A 15,064-nucleotide genomic window follows, 5' to 3' on the forward strand; every position below is an offset into this window, starting at 1 on the left:
ATGACTATTCCCACTGCAGTGAGTGCAACAGTAGGGAAAGTGTTGGATAGCGTAGGGGTAAAATTTACTATTAACAATCCAGAAGGTGCAACAGTAGGGAAAGTAATGATTTAATATTAAAAGAAGATAAAATTAATTATCAATACCAATAAAAAATGTAATAATTAGGAATAATGACCAATTAATAAACATTAATTAACAATAAAACAAATTAATTAGCAATTAACAATAAAATATTAAGTAATTATCAATACATACAAATACAAATAAATATTTACTTTATTACAATTAAATGATTACCACCCTATTCCCCTATAAACCCACAACCCGCTCCAAATAATAAATAATACAATTAACATAATTATCAATTAATCAATTAATAACAATTAATTATCAATTAATAAACATTAATTACCAATTAATAAAAAATTATTACCAATGAATACAAATTAATGACCAATTCATAATTAATTATCAAGTAATTAATTATCAATACATATAAACAAAAATAAATATTTACTTTACTATAATTAAATTACTTCCCACACTATTCCCCTATAAACCCACAATCCGCTATGGAATTAAATCACGCAAAAATGTAATCACAAAACATTCGTTACTTTAATAAATTAAACATACATTACAAAATTAATAAATAATTTTAACACATAAAAATTAAATACATAATTTTAACACATATACTACCATACGTAACACTAACAAAAATTCAATATTATGGAAATCGGTATTTTAAATTCGATGTTATGGAAATTGATATTTCCTACCCCAATTTCGATATTCTGACTAACTATATTTTGGAGTCGATATTCTGTCCTGTCTACATTTTGGATTCTATATTTTGTTCGTTCACTCTATTAAGTCACATTTTGCAGTTTACACATTGCTCTGTGCACCAGTGGCTAAAGTAACTATCATTTATGTAGAGTCTCACTGCATCCAAGTGTATTGACAAGAAGATTCCCTTGGTACACATCAATTACATATTCAGCATACATCTCATTGAGTTTTGTCCATTGACTCACTTGCATAATGGAATTAGAAATCTAACTAAACTATGAATGCATTACACATCCAATGCAAAGTTTGTCCCTTCACCCCACACTTCTGCACAAACCTCATGTGGACATTGATACCCAGCCAATGGGGGTACACAAATCCACACAACAACCCAATAGACTTACCTTCTTTAGGAATCTTATGCTACCATTGTCACACTCACATAACTGTCCGCACACATCTCAAATTACACATAAATAACAGGTAAAGTGTGGCCCATCCAAACTTGCCTTCAGTAATGCTGCTGCTGGATACCTGCCCTGGAAGGGGCATCTAGGGGGCATGCTAGGCACCAAAATAAAATAACTAGGGGGCTGGGTTGGTGCTTGGGAGGGCTGGGCTCAGGATTGGGGGGTCTGGTAGGTCACTGGGAGGGCAGGATGTAGGTGGAGGGGCCAGACTTCACCATTATGGATATTTTATACCCCTGAAGGGTGGTGAAGGGAATAGGGAGGGGGACCTGTTTGCTTTTTAATTTCTTCCCGGTGGAGGTACTGAGGTAGGAAGGGGAAGAAGATCTTCTGGGTTTATATTCGGCATACATCTCATTGAGTGTTGTACATTGACACAGTTGCACAATGAAATTAGAAATCTAACTAAACTATTAATGCATCACACCTCCAATGCAAGGTTAGGCCTTTCCCCCCACACTCCGAAACAATCCTCATGTGGACGTTGATACCCAGCCAATGTAGGTAAACAAATCCACACATCCCAATAGACTTACCTTCTTTAGGAACTGTATTCTATCATTGTCATACTCACATAACTGTCCTCACACATCTCAAAATACACATTAATAACAGGTAACAGTAAGAGATATGTTTGGACACAGGAATACCAAAAACAATATCAAAGCAGCTTTATTCAGCCTCCAGAGTTAACGTATGAAAGCAAAGGCCAAAGGCCGGTCCACATGTCTCTGTTGTGCAAGCGAAGTGTTGCCCACCCAAACTTGCCTTCAGTAAGACTCCTGAGGCTTGAGCCGGGAGTGTGCTACGTTTCTCGCGGTGCATTTTGTTTTAAAATAATTTTACTATTGCTCACTTTGCTGTTTCCCATTTAATGTACCTGCAAAATGTGGGGAATTTAATCCGGGCATCTGGGAATTGCGGGAGGCTTACTGTGCACTGGGTGGTGGACAAGGCACCAGGCAGCAGCTTTCCTGGGGTGGCTGGAGTGTTTCGCCCATCTTTGGGGGGAGTGTAGGGTAGCAGGCTAGTGGTTGCGAGCCTGATCGCTCGAAAGAAGGCACAGATGCACCCACGCAGTGGATGCGCAGCTGGCATGCCAAAGGCAAGCCCGTCTGCGCCCGTCCGCGCCGGGCCGTCGCCAGTCACCAGGACCCCTGCATCTTTTGCCGGATATACCATCAGGTATTCTCGGGAAGAGCTTTTGGCTTTGACATCAAACCGCCCCTCGCTACCTTGGGCCTGTCACGAGCGCTGCTTTCTTTGTGGAGTATGTGCATTTAAGTTGGTACCAGTGGAACAGGTTTTCTCTCCACCTGGCTATACATACTATAAGTTCCTCGGCTTGGACTGCTGAGGTGTTCGATCTTTTAGTTGAGGAGTCTCCTGACGCCCTTTTCCTTACGGAGACATGGCTCACGCAAGACTCTGTAGCAGAGCCTTGGCTGGCCCTCCCTCAAGGGTATGTGTTGAAGACCATTAATAGAGAGGGAGGGAGAGGGGGCGGTATTGCGCTGGTCGCCAAGGAAGCTTACTCTTTTAGTCTGCGTAAGGAAAAGATAGCGGACTGTGAAAGTGCTCTCTTCAAAATTAAGCTTAATCATAATTTTACATTATCTGGTCTTCTAATTTACAGGCCGCCTGGTCCGTCGAGTTTGTTTAGGGATGACTTATTGGGCAAAGTAGGACATTTGGCGACCTGAATCTTCACCTAGAGAATGGGGGGAAAGTGGAGATCACCAGTTTTCTGGCAGATCTGGAGGCCTTCCAGCTGTTTCAGCATGTGCGCGAAGGTACCCATGTGGCGGGCCACTTGCTTGACCCTATCTTCTCCAACTTGAGTCCTCTTATAGTCCACCTGCCAATGCCACTAGCCTGGACCGATCATTTTATGGTGTCATTTGTTTTGCAGTTACAAGGCAAAGCCAACGTGATCTGTCCAGCCAAGGTCCTAAAACGGCCATGGCATAAGTTGGATACAGATCTTTTCTCTGCTTGGCTTGTCAAGCATAGGCCTCAGCTTCCATCTGATGTAGATGCGGCTAATCTGTGTGTCCAGGAACGGCTGACAGCTGGCCTGGTTAGTTGTATTCCGGCCAAATGGGGAGGTAAGGGGCGAGAACCCTCCAACCCATGGTTCAAGTCAATCACACAAGCAAAGAAGGGCTGCAAGCGGCTAGAGCGTGCTTGGTGATGCTGTTATGATGTGTCTGCGAAATTAGAATATCGGGAGGCTGTCAAACAATATCACAAAGGTATTCAGAGAGCACGGGCGGAGTTTGTGGCCAATAAAAACGTAGCCAGTTCAAACCCCGCTAAGACTATCTTCTCCCTGCTCAAAGGTATGAAGAACGCAGGGGTGGCCAGTGTCTCTCCTATTGCCTCCAACCATCAATGCGAAGCGCTTGCATTGCACTTTGTTAATAAAGTTGACCAAATTTATATGGGCCTACCTTCGATGGCCCCTCATTTGGAGGGGGAGATGCCAGAAGTGGAAGAGAATATGGGGGGTAACAGTTTGCTATTGATCCAGCGGGCTATAGAAAATATATCATAAACTACGCTACCCAACTTCATAACCTATAAACAAATTTCTATACTAAATATGGACCCATTTATGAACCTGATATATTTTGGGCCTACTGAATCAGGTGGTCAGAATAAATCTATATACACATTATCTACACACTATATACATATTTATACATTTGCAGAAAGAATATTGTCATTAGAATAAAACCCAACCATTTAAACGACCACCATAGGCGACGTGATCTAGCTAATGGTAACCTATACCTCTAAATAATCAAGACCAGCTTGTTTGTCAAAAGTAAGATTTTATTTTCTAAATTATGGTATATATGTTGTAAGTTTTATAAATGAAATTTATTTGCAATATAGCAAGCATGATGGTAAGAAATATGGAAAAATACAATTTAAGCAATTGAATCAATTTTAAAGAAATTGTATAAAGTTTAGCATTTCTAAAACCTATTTCCCTAACTGAGCTAAATAGACAGAAATTAAAGTAAAGATCTTTGAGGATTCTTACGTGCTCCACGCAAAGTCCAGCAGCACATCACCCTCATCGGAAAGTCAGAAAGCAGCAGCCAGCCCAACCCTAAGGGCATGACTTTTTATACCTTTCTACGCTAACTAAACTAGCAAAGGAAAGTTTTCAGAAATCTACGACGTCCCATTGGCTGAGAGTGACAAGTGACATGTCACCCGATTCTTAAAAAGTTCCACAAAATCATGTCTTACAAAGACCATTGTCTCTTCCACGTGAAGCCAAAAGCTTCCTGCGATTGCAACTTTGTATTAAGTCATCCTCGCAGCTTCCATAGTCTTTCAGTGCAACTTCCGCGGATGCCAATTTAAGGACTGACAAAAAGTTCACTTTCGACCTTGGCCATGTCCGACAGAATGATGTCAGCTCATCAGTTTTTGCTTTGTGAATGCAGCTTCAATAAACGTTTTAATTCAGAATGGGCGTCTCGTGACTTTCTGCAGAATTATAGATCAGCTCTTTTTCTGCGGCTCAAATAACTAGGCCTCAAAAGCAGGCAACTTATGATTTCTAGTATAAAACAAACACAAGAAAAGTATTAATGTAAGAAATAAAGTATATTCTGTATCCACCCCATGGTTTACTAATTAATTAACCCACCCGATTAATCAAAATGTTACCTAGCTAATGCAAACAAATAAAGCAGCGTTTATATTTACCAGTCTCCGTTTTTCAATGAGACCCATATGCATCTAGAATAGTAGAAATGACATCACACAGACAAGGAAAAGCAAAACAAGCACATGCTTCTTTTAAGTTTGCAGCAGTTAGTAATGACAAAAACGAAAACAATAAATTATTTTATTATTTTGCACGAACAAAAAGATGCAACAAATATGCACGTTTATGAGCACACATGTTAGTCCCCCCACGTGTAAAGTTTAATCTAGGTTATTTTAGTACGACATATCACAATTCATTAATAATTTTATTCATGTTATGGAAATGTGACTTTGCGAGTTTAAACAAAATTTTGTTTTCTATCTCGCTCCATCACTATCATTCCCGCTCCTGACACCTGGGGATTTTGAAGCTCTGTGTTTAAACGTTAAATCGGGTTCTCCAGTTGATGCCCTGTCCCCTGCCTTTTTCTGCCAGTTTCACTCTCAGATTTCTCCTGAGTGCTTAAAACTGGCCAATTTGTCATTTAGGTCAGCCACAATCCCTTGGGCATGGAAACATGATAAAGTTACTCCATTACTAAAAAAAACGTCTCTGGACCCGGGGGAACCTAACAACTACCGGCCAATCTCCCAGCTCCCTTTTCTGGCTAAGCTAGTGGAATCCCATGTGAATTCTACTCTTGCGAATTTCATTGAGCAGAACGCCATTTTCGATCTGTCACAGCATGGTTTCCGACCCAGGCATAGCACTGAGTCTGCGCTATTTGTTGTGTCGGAGACTATTCGGGGTAGCTTGGATGTTGGGGACTCGGCGGCACTGGTCCTTTTGGACTTAAGTGCCGCATTTGACACAGTTTCCCATGACAAACTCCTGAAACGCCTCCTGGAAGTTGGGATTGGCCTTAGCCTGGATTCGGTCCTTTCTGGAGGATAGGTTCTTCCAGGTTTTAGTTCCTCCATTTAATTCCCAGGAGATTTTCCAGCATCGAGGGGTGCCACAGGGCTCGGTCCTAAGCCCGCTCTTGTTTAACTTGTATGTTATACCCCTAGGGGAGGTGGCAAAGGGCAGGGGGCTATCCCTGGTGTCGTATGCGGACGATACCCAACTGGTGATTGCTTTCTCTAAGAAATGCAACGCCAGTTTGGGGAAGTTCAAGGACGATCTCCTGGCCATCTCCGACTGGATGGCAGCAAATTGTTTGCAGCTAAATGCCAGCAAGTCGGAGATCTTGTTGTTCGGCAGGACCGGGAGCTTTGGTCTGAGCAGTGCTGGCCAGATCATCTAAAACCCGGCCCCCTCCCAAAGGAGGTTGGGAAGAACATGGGTGTGTGGTTGGATAATGGTCTGACCTTTGATAAACAAACAAAAGTCGTGGCTGGGGTTTGTTTTGGGCTGTTGTGGGATCTAAGACCGCTGCTGGGTTTCTTTCCTCCTAAGGTGCGCCAGACCATTGTACAGGCGTCTATCTTGTCCAGATTTTTTTACAGTAATTCTCTTTACTTTGGGGCAAATAAGGCGAGTATCAAGCGGTTGCAGAGGGTTCAGAACGCGGCAGCCCGGCTCTTGGTTGCACTGCCTAGATCCTGCTCGGTGGCGCATGTGCTCCCTAAACTCCATTGGCTACCGGTTGAAAAGCGCATCGAGTTTAAGTTGTGTTTTTCTCACAAGATTCTGACACATCAGGCCCCAGCAGGGTTACTTCATTTGCTGGTGCCTTATGAGACGGGGTGTCTACTGCGCTCCGCTGATCGCGAGCTGGCCCGCGTTCACGAGTCTGGCAAGCGAGGGCCGGAGGTCGCTCCTTCTGTTACCTGGCAGAGTAGCTTTGGAATTCGCTTCCTATCTTTATGAGAAGCACTACGAATCATCTGGCGTTTCGCAAAGCCTTAAAGACCTGGCTTTTCTCTACACTGGCCTTCTAATTTGTTACCCCGCTCTCCTTGGTCTCCTGTCTCTTGGTTTCTGGTTGCGCTGGGACGCCTCAATGCTGAGGCAGCCATGTACATTACAAATCCAAAATAAATAAATAAATAATGCTTCTGCTGGTTACCTACCCTTGAAGAGGCATCTAGGGGGCTTGCTAGGCACCAACATAACATAACTAGGGGGGCTGGGTTGGACCTTGGGAGGGCTGGGCTCAGGATTGGGGGTCAGGTAGGTCAGTGGGAGGGCAGGGTATGGGGGAGGGGCTAGGCTTCACCGTTATGGGTATTTATTACCCCAAAGGGTGATGAAGGGAATAGGGAGGGGGGACCTTTTTGATTTTTAATTTCTTCCCTTTGGAGATACTGGGGTAAGAAGGGGATGAAGATCTTCTGGATTTAAGAGGGGAGTGGGTAGTGGCAGGAGGGGGAGGTTGAGCTGCCTGGCGCGAAAGAGACTCTTCCTTTCTTAGGGGAGTGGCCATGAACAGCAGGCTGGTGAGCAGTTGTGAGGGTGGAGATGATAGAGGGGGTGGTCTCGGATAAAGTAGACATAGGTCCAGGGAGATCCACCACCCCCTGGTAGACCTCACTTGTAGCAAGACTCAGACTCAGACTATGATGTTCCAGTCGTCACATCCGTCAGCTCCTCTGTGCCACTGGTTCCCTCTTGCTCACTGGCAGCACAAAAACACTGTGGAGAGCTGCTTTCCCAACAGTCATGGCACTGTCTCCCTTGCTGCCCTGGTCTGATGCTGCAAATAGATTAGAAACAAATGTATTTGGGAAGTTGATATGTATGTGGTACATAGGTTTATTATCAACTAGACCCACATTGGCTAACATCATAATTTCTTCTTGGATGACAACATAAGGTCATATAGAGTCAATAGCACATTACTGAAAGCTACATGACCTGTGCACACTCCTACATAATGCTGTCAGGAACATAGTTTGATGCAACGTCATGGTTATCCGTCATAACATCTTAATCACATCTTTGTATCAGCTGATGTTTTGTCTCTCACTGCTGATTCCCTCATATTATACCACGTTTACCTCATGTGATACAAGGGAGAATAGAACTTCTATTAAGATATGGAGGAACCCTGTGGCTTTAACATACATCATATAGTGAGCTGTCTCTACTCCATAGCTTGTGGAACAGCAGAGGCCTTCTCCAGTTAACATATTTTTATATGTCACCATCAAGATGGAAGAGTCATGGAAGAGGCTATTTAGACAGATCACATTACTGTTACACATCTGTCCATTAGTAGGTGAAGCAGTTCTAAGTGTCACATCTGTAACTCAAATAGAAGTTGCACACAGTACATAGGCAAGGCAAGACAAAAATGTATGTCTCCGAGTATTGTGTCATGTCAGAGCAGTGCAATAAACAAATGTACTGTAGGCAAATTGCAACACTTTTAACAGTTTGCCATGTAAACACAGCTTATTACACTGCCAATGACAATGACTTAATATTAATTCATGGACATGTGGCTTACTATACTACCAGATCAGGTTGAATCATTGTGTGGCCACAATCTTTTTTTGAAAAAAACTCTTTATTGATGACAAACAAAATCACATTACATGTGTTTTTTTTGTTAGTGACACACAGTGATTGTTTACATATTCACTAAGCACCACATATACCACATTGTGGGTTATTTTGCTGTTTGTACTGCTTCTATTCTACACAAAACTATAACGCACTGCCTCCTCTACATAAATTCCTCTTACCCCATATTTGTTCCCATTTACTTGGAAAGCCTCGAAATTTCTACACTGTCTTTTCTGTTAACATACACCAGTCCATGTCTTCCATCCAAGCACTCACTGTTGGTGTCTCGGGCGCACCCCATACTTTTGCTATTTTACGCTTAGCTACTTCCATTCCCAGCTTTGCCCAGGTCTTTTCCTTGCTTTTCCAAGCTGTGGATCCCCAGACATTAAGAAGGCACCATTTAGCATCTAGTTACATTCTTGTCCCTAGCACTTCGTCAATGCAGTGGAGCACTTCTTCCCGTTACATTTTAATATACACACACTTCCAAATTATGTGACTAAATGTACTTTCCTGGTTACACTGTCTCCTGCACTTGGGATCTGTCTTGTACCCCATCTTGACTAGTGTGTGACATGAAAGATACATTCTATGTAGGGTCTTGAGTTGTATTAGTTAAAACTTAGAAGAAATTGCTACTTCCTTCGGCGAGGCCAGTGCCGTTTCTTGATGTCATTTTCCCAACTCCTTCGAAGCTGAGAAAGGGAGTCAGGCGCATTATTAGTTAGTTTTTGGTAGGTCAGAGAGATCGCCTTTCTATGGATATAACCCATAAGAATTCTATTCACCAAAGGAGAGGATTCGGGGAGCACCAATCACCAGGAGAGCATGTTTAGTTAGCAAATATCTAAACATCTCTGAGGATGATAGGTCATAGTCTTGTTGTAGTTGAGCAAAGGAGAGTACTCCTCCTTGGGTCCATAGGTCTCCAACCAGAGAGATGCCAATCATGTCCCAACCATCGAATCCCTTAACTTTTCTCAAAGTTTCCGATCATTCTGTATCCCATAGTGAGGTGGCCTGCGTAATCTTACCCACCCACCCCAGGCTCTTATTTACTGCATGCTATAGCTGGACTGTATGTTAGGTAGGGCCCGTGAGCTGCAATCGTGGTGGGGTGGTGTAGAGTACCCTATAATAGCTCCCTCCTGGTAAAACGCATTTGTCCGTTCCTCTTCCAGGATCATGTTATGGCCTATATACATTGGTTTATAGCCGTTAGCTGTGCTGCCCAATAGTATTTCTGAATGTCGGGGAGTCCTATTGCTCCGTCATACTACCCGCTCACCAGGTTATGTGTGGTTATGCAGGGTGGCTTCCCCACCCACAGGAGTTCTCTCTTTTCATGTTCTATGTAACCCTGGGCGGTGAACTTCGCTCGCTGAGTTTGCGGAGTTTTCTGCACTCCGCGTTACGCAGAGATCGCTGGGTTCTGAAAAACTCTGCTTCGCGGAGCGGAGTTTTTTTTCTCGCTCGCGTTCGTCAACGTCAAGTTGGCGACCGCGAGTGAGGAAAATCAACCCCCCCACAAGATTTTTCCTCGTTCGCAATCATCAACATCAAGTTGGCGAGCGTGAGTGTGGAAAATCAACAGCTCAGTGAGATTTCTCTACGCGGGGTCAGGTTTCTCATTGCGAGTGGTCGCGTATGCTCATGAAAGCGCATGTTGAGAAACAGCCTGTTCGCGTTGATTAAGCTGCACTCGAGTAAAACTCTACTCGAGCAGCAGAAAAGGAAAGCAGGGACCTCTTGCACTGTGCATGGTGCTGTTCGCAAGGATTGCACAGTGTGGACAAGCATCCAACACTGTGCAATAACCGCAAATGGCATTTTTCAATCATACTCCACAGCTTGCAGAGCTCCGCATAGTGCAGCAGAGGTTTATTTTTGCACTTCACGTAGTTCCACGCAGTGCAGCTCCATGAACTACGCCCAGGGTTAGTTCTATGGCTTTAAAATAGGAGGTAGGTGCTGGATATGGTGCATTGTGCATCAAATATAAGAAACGTAGGAAGGACATCATTTTAAATGTGGCAATCCCAATAAAGGCAGCGGAAGGGTCCTCCAATGTTGAATGTCACTTTTCAGGCACAGACGTTAGAGCACAAGATTTCAATTGTAAAATCGCTGGTAAGATATACGCCAAGGTATCGGAACCCTTCCTATTCCCTCACCACCTCATATACCCTGGGTAGTGGGGGAACTCCCATCTCAACACAAAGATTGTTTACTTTGCCCACTTCATTGTATAACCCAAATATTTTCTAAAACTGGAGTATATGTGTAATACTCCATTAATCAAATATTTAGGTGACGCTAAGTACAACAATATTTCAACTGCATTTAGGGAAATCCGATCTTCCCAGTCTTCTGTCCATCGCAGTGCTCATATTAGTGGGTCTCTGCAGATCCATGATGGTAAAGGCTCAAGTAGTAAAGCAAAAACTAATGGTGACAGGAAAGAGCAATGTCTTGTCCCTCTTCTGAGAGTGAAGACTGGGGACCTTTTACTATTTACTTCTGCTTGAGCCATGTACAGGAGTCTAATCCAGGTCGTAAAGTTGGGACCAAACCCCGTTTTGTTCAAGACTGCAAACAAATAGGACAATTCGATTGTATCGAATGCCATTTTAGCATCTAGGGCCAACACCACTGCATCTTCTATTAAGGTATCTACTCTTCTCATTAGCCTATGCAGCCAACGAAGATTGAGTGATGTATTAATTTCTGGCATAAACCGGGTTGGTCAGGGTATATCAATCTTGAGATAACCTGTATTAAGTGCATGGCGAGCAGCTTTGCTAAGATTTTAACTTCTGCGTTAAGCAATGAGATGGGGCATTATGAGCAGCATTTATTTCTGGGTTTACCTTCTTTATGGATGATGACTATTGTGGCCAATATATGGTCTTTTAGAAGCCTGCCCACTTCTCGACTCTCTAGATACATATCTCTCAGGTAGGGGGCTATTTTATTAAGCACCAGTTTGTAGAGTTCTATTGGGAGGCCTTTGGGTCCCATCGCCTTACCAGACAGTAAACCTCTGATAGCCTGCAGTACTTCTTCCTTCATTATGTCACTTTCTAGTAGTATTAGATCATCTGCTGCGAGAGATGGGAGGGGCATATCTGCCAATAAGGCTCTTGATTCTTCTTAAGGTAAGGTGTTAGTGGATTCATAAATTTGTGCATAGTATGCTGCTAACTTCACCGTTATCAATTGCAAATCACCTAGTATTTCTCCTTCGTCTGCTATAAGCTCTGTTACCAGCCTATTCGCTTGTCTGCGTTTGTTGATTCATGCCTGTAGTTTCTGTGCCTTATCCGCAACCTCATGCATCTTGTTTTGTGTGGCTCAGTTTAGTGCTTTTGCTGTTTTAGTGACTAGAGGGCATATTAGCAAGAACCTTGTTAAAATTATCGCTGTTTTAGCGGCAGGAAACTGCAGCTAAAATGGTGATAATGGGCTTGCTAATATGCGTTATATATTTCCAATAGAAGCACAGGTTAGATGTGCAGGACATCTAACCCGGGCTTCTATTGGAATTCTATAACGCAATTAGCAAGCCAATTATCACCATTTTAGCGGCAGTTTCCTGCCGCTAAAATGGTGATCATTTTAACGAGGTTCTTGTTAATATCCCCCCGGTCTTTATATTCTTTCTTTGTTATGTCCAGATTATGTTTAATCCCATCAGATTCATCCCCTCTCAATTCACCCTCTAGTTGCAAGATGTCCCCGTCTAGTTTGCAGAGCACCGCTCATTTCTCCTTTCAGGGCCCCGCTGTCAAGGACATAGCATGCCCTCTCACAACAGTCTTAAAAGCTTCCCAGAGTATCAGGGCAGACTCCACTGAAGTGTATCCACAATCTTAGTGCACAACATTTTACTTGATAACTTTTGCCAACACTAGTTCTTCTTGTGTACATCCTGCTGACGTCCACATCTCACAAGGACAAGTTAGCCTATCCCACCCTGATGAATATCATCAGTCATATATTGTCCAGCTGGGATGCTGTTGTGTTCTTCACTTGAATATATCTGCCCTTCACAGATGTGAAATCTGATTTAAAATGCTAAACCATAGTTTTATTTGCCCACACAGATTAATGCCACTTGTAACAGATGCCATTGGGAAAGTGTAACCTCCACTTCCATGGACTTAACCCCCTTAAAACCTAACACCTACTTTGTTAGGCACTCACAGAGATCTGTTGTCACCTACACATAGTACAAAACAAGGAATCATCCAAAATTTAGATTGGATATATTCTGTCACTCCCTTATGATATGGTCCAGTCTCACATGTGACTTCAGTACACATATGTCTGAATATTGCCAGCTGCTACGTTGGACAAAAGATAGCATCACTGCTGTTTGTTAATTGTTTAACACATATCAATCTCCACTTACCAAGGCCTGCAATTACACAGTGCCTGCTACCTGGTTGTATTGCATGGCATGTCACAGTCAAGTTAACAAGCATCAAAAACCACAAAAGTTTTGTCTGTCTTAATACAGAAACCATGGCAATCAATGGCTTTTGGGATTAACTCTTTCATATTGTGTTGTCATTTGCTCATTATACAATGGAATTGCCATACTGGTAAAACTCAGCCTTGTTTAGTCTTACATGGCCCTGATTCAAGGGACCTAGCCATGCAACAAGAACAGATGTTGCATATGCTACATGTTACACATTACATGGGTCTTGATTGTCACAAAACCTAAAAGTCATGACACTGGCTGCAATACTCACCCACTCCTTGCTGCTGTCTGGCTCTCAACTGCACATCGAGGTCGGGATAGGCTACCGCCAGGATGCAATGCATTTAGGGGGGTCAGGGACTTCAGTGATCTCACTACGCTGTAGATTGAAGAACAACATAGGTGGCGTGAAATCTCATAACTGCTAACCTCAGCACATCTACGTCTTCTGTGCAAGGGAACTGTAGCATTTTGGCCCTAAACATACACTTAACTAGTATGGTAATTTACCAATGATTACACTGTCAATAATACATTGTTACACATGATCTACACATGACCTGAATGGACATTATGACCATAAACCTGGTCACCTTCCTACATCTAACATAACCATTGTGGAGCACTGTGATTTGCCATGTGAGGTCTTGTGACATGACTGACCTAAAGCTGCTATTGCATCATGAGTGTGGAGTTGTTGTTGTGACTGTAACAACTCATATGCAAAGATATTTCACATTCACCATAAGAGTTTGATTAGCTATTACTCGACAGCCAAATGTATTTTGAAACATGAAAGAAAAGAAGGCATCATTATGTCAAACTGTTGTTTACAAGTTTGTGGTTGATGATGGGATATTCATATGAGAACAGTGATATAACGTCCAGAACAGTACTGACACATACAGCATTGAACCTGTCCATTACATTTACATACACACTTTTAAACAATTGGCTACAGATTTAAATGTGTGCATCATTACTAAAATGTGCCCTATGTGCATGGTCTGCATTGTTCTCACCTGCCCTCTGGTGTGCCATACAGCTGCTTGTACAGGGGGAGGACCATGTTCACCAGCATCTTCAGCTCCTCTGGCATTAGGGCAGGGGCATTGATCCCTGTACAGCAAGACATTCTAGCTCCCAGAGGATGTGAACAGCAGCAGAGTTGGGGAGACCTGTAGAAGTGCAGGCTCCGAATGCAAGTGATCTGTGTAGTAAGACTTTTACTTAGACCACATAGGCAGTCTTCTGTGTGGACAGTCAAAGGGATAGGTACGTGTCGGTCGTCTTTTCTGAAGTCATCCAACGGATTCAATTGCTGACTGACACTCTGCACTCCTCACGGTTCAAAATAGCCTGCGGTCTGCGATTAAGATTGCTACATTAGGAAGTGAAGTTTACCGCATTGGTCTTCACTGCAGGGGGACACAATCAGCAAGCCGCAACTGTCACCATGACAAGTTACAGTCTGTGTCCTTTGAATAAAGTTTTGGTTGGTTGTTTGGTACTACACCCTGCCTGGATACCCTATATTGTGTGTTGAAGGAACCTCCAAATCAAATGCCCACATTCACACGAAGATGTAACCTTGAGAGGACCCTGAAATACTTGTTGTCAAGCTAAATCAACATGAAAGTACAGAGTAGTTTCTGATTTTCAACTTTCTCTCTGGCAGTATGCAGCCCATGTCCATTAACAGGTGTAAATACAAAATATAACAGTGTTGGAAGCACCTTCACCCAGTGTGTGATCTGTGTGATGCCCAGGTGGAAAGAGGATGTTTATCTGATGTACAGTATCCTACCTTCCTAGTGTGCTTATTCACACAAAATTCAAGCACCTCACTGAGGCATTAAAACTAATTTGGACATTGTAAGTGGTCTTCTTGTTCCATACTTTAAGTGCACATCTACATATTAGGAAAGATGTACATTGTCAATTTTATTGTGTATGTCATTGTATGTGCAATGCAAGTGAAATCTGGTTTGTACTGTCATGAGCTGTCATGTGTGGTTACTTGTTGTTTGGTGTTTGTCTAAGTAAGTACATGTTGCTGGGCACATTATGGTCTAACACCTAGAGTGTTGACACTCCACAAATAGGTATCACTGAGAA

This window comes from Lissotriton helveticus, chromosome 1_2 (assembly GCF_964261635.1).
Source record: "Lissotriton helveticus chromosome 1_2, aLisHel1.1, whole genome shotgun sequence".
Lineage (NCBI taxonomy): Eukaryota > Metazoa > Chordata > Amphibia > Caudata > Salamandridae > Lissotriton > Lissotriton helveticus.